Here is a 3,037-nt window from a genome sequence, read left to right on the forward strand (position 1 = left end):
TTGTCGAACTTGAGTTGGCTTTTTGTTATGATATAATTGACATAACGTAGTCGATAGAAATGCTTGGCAGACGCTGTTTTCCTCGCGAGGCATCCATGGGGTTCACCACTTCTGAAATTGTCTCTTATACGGTAGAAACAGACTGCTCGATAATGTTTTATTCCACCCTGGACACGTTTCACTCGGTTTGTGAGTCAGGCCACAGAACTTGCTATCAACAACATTCTGCGTCATTCGGGGGTCAGCTCAGGGAATTTCAATTAATAAGATAGGATATCTTTTTTATTCTAATAAAGAGATAAATGCTATAAAACATCACACGGAGTGAACTAAAATAATCTATTGGAAAATATTTCCTAAATCAAATTGAATCAATATTATTAAATTCGTTGCCAGTGATCCAGCCATCTGTAGAAAATAAATAAAAAATTTCTTTGAAGAAGGTTTTATATGTATAAGTTAATGTCGATGATACTCTACCCCATAAAGCCTTTCCAGATCAAAGTCGTACAGCCGACCGGAAACTTTTGGGCAACGATCCCTCAACTGTTGAGAAAAAAGATGCATCTGGTGGCGTGCATCTCGATCGACTGTATCGTAACTGATGATTTTGTGGGCTATTATTCCAGTTCTTTTGGTCTGCAAAAATTTAAAATAACTTTAATAGGTAATGACTAAATCGAATAACTTTAGAAGATACCTCAATGTTAACCATTTCCGATGCGACTAAAATTTGTACAATATACAAAACGTAGAATATACTAAATATGAAATTCGAAAAGGCCAGTCTGATTGGCATAGAGTTCTCGTTATTAGCCGCATAGGTATGAATTACCCCAAAAATGGCGAATGTAATGTAAACAAACGAAATCGTCATACCGTACATCGCTTGCCGGGCTAACGATCCATTGAATAGATCGATCGTAGAGCACAACTCATTGTGGAGGGTGGCAATCTTCTGGATGAGCTGTCATTTGCATAAGCTTCCCTCACATATGGATATCTTTCGTTTGTCACTCGATATCTGAAAATAGTTGCTGTAATGAAAGTTTATTGTTAATAAGAATGCTTGAAAAAAAGAAATTATAAACATCTACCCGATAGAATCGTTCAAAATTCGAAACCTTCGTCGTATAGACATCAGTCGGTGAAACATTCTTAATTTGTTGGTTTGAAAGCCGAGAACGAACCATGTGAATAAAACGGTGGTACGAACCAGAAGCTCCGTGGACACCTCGTGAGTGGTGGCGTTTGTTGTAATTGTTATCGATGATGTCAGAAAAGACCACTCAAGAAATCCGTAAATCATCAAATATTTGATGATCCTATGTTCTCGTTGATAGTCCACTTGAATTCCAAAGCACTGAGTTAGCTGGAAGTAATAGTTTTTTGTGTTTAAATTTTCACTATTGACAATTATGATTTGAGCTGAATCAAACCTGAACATCGATTTTACTAAGAACAGAAGCTGCAGAATATATTTTGTCAGCAAAAATATAACTGAAGATGAGAGTGTTCATTTGAAAAAAAGAAAACACCAAAAACAAGACGAAATATCCGTAACTGAGTATAAACGAACAAGACACACTCATCATGTCGGACAGGAAAGTTCCGGTATACAAACTGTATCCAAGCAGAAAACATAGGAAAACACCCCCAATCAAGGTGAACTGATCCAGAGAGGTCCTTTCGTAACTGCAGTCTCGGAAGTTGACGGTCATCATGGCGAGGGCGAAAAATCGTTCTGCGCGATACAGAGGCCGCCATGCTTGAAAATAATTGTCAATCTGGCGCCTCTTCATGGTTGTTTCTCGCACATATGGAAAACAAAACTGCGGGTTTAATCATCAATGGACAAGTTTTTGGTCACTTACTCGTTCAGTGTTCGTTATCAGTAGATCGGTAATATCAATAAATTATATAAATTATTTATGTTGGTTCACCTTACATTCACATTAAGTCCATCGAAGCTTACATGAAAGGCATTCATTTTTTTTTATATGATCAGTAAAACTTTCTATCCATTGGCGTTTCACGTTAAACAGCTCAAATTATATTTTTTCGTGGATCTTGTTCCGTTTACCTGTTCATTCAGTTTTGGTTCTTAAAGTTGATCATCACAAAGCTGAAAGAAAGATTGAGTACAATACTTTCAGAAGGTTATGATTAAATAACATTATTAGTAACATCAAGTCAATTATTAAAAAGGATTAAAAAGGCTTAAAATAGCATGTCGATGAATATTTACTGCATCCAATATGTATGAGAAATAAAAGGTAAAATTGCGCTGAAAGTATTATTAAAGCTTGCTTTTGATAAAATTTAAACAAAACCAATTCCCTATATTTCAGTTATTAACTATTGAATTCAAGATTTTTTATTCAAATATATCGTTTTCTACAGAGGTTGCATGCCTCTGAAAAATGTACGCTTAGTGTTAAGGAAAAACTATCTCTTCCAAGAAACGGAGGTTTTGCTGAGATCCTGTTTTGTGTTTGAGTCTTCCAGTAGTTCCAACAGGTATTATTGTATGTATGTATGTTGGTTATCCACCATGGGTGCACGGATTCACCGCAGTTTCTGACTAAGTATGTGCTCACATGCATTCTTAGATTATTAGGTTACAAATCTCCAATGCAACCGTACATCATACCCGGACCATTATGTGGATGTAGGTATATTTTGGAAGAACGAGTCAATCAGGTGGGCTAGTTCACTTACAGGTATTGCAGCATCCGTGTATATACCTGGCCAGCTGGCAACTGATTAAACATTCTTATTATATAGTCAGTTATAAGATAAAACACCTCTTACCTGTCGGCAACTTATGGGATGCGCCAGCCTATCCGCCAGACCACACCGTAGTTCCAACAAGTATTATTGCATAAATAAACATTTTTTATCTGTCATAACTACCTAAATCTCTGGCTCTTTGGTGATCTGATATTTTAGCAAAAATTCAGGTTTTCCTTTATCAACTACCGGTCATAGCTAAAGGAACGGGGAGGATTTTGGGGGTTAAACCAACCGCATGAGG

The 3,037-nt window shown here is 36.7% G+C and overlaps 1 long non-coding RNA gene across 1 annotated transcript; it reads right to left on the reverse strand.

Moving 5' to 3' along the window:
• Positions 1-528: 528 nt before the first annotated feature.
• Positions 529-1,314, reverse strand: LOC129751531 (uncharacterized). Its single transcript, XR_008738740.1, has 3 exons — positions 1,098-1,314; positions 701-1,037; positions 529-639 (listed from the first exon to the last, which is right to left on the reverse strand). It is a non-coding gene; the product is annotated as an uncharacterized LOC129751531 (long non-coding RNA).
• Between the last annotated feature and the right edge of the window lie 1,723 nt (positions 1,315-3,037).

Source organism: Uranotaenia lowii, chromosome 3, assembly GCF_029784155.1.
Source record: "Uranotaenia lowii strain MFRU-FL chromosome 3, ASM2978415v1, whole genome shotgun sequence".
Lineage (NCBI taxonomy): Eukaryota > Metazoa > Arthropoda > Insecta > Diptera > Culicidae > Uranotaenia > Uranotaenia lowii.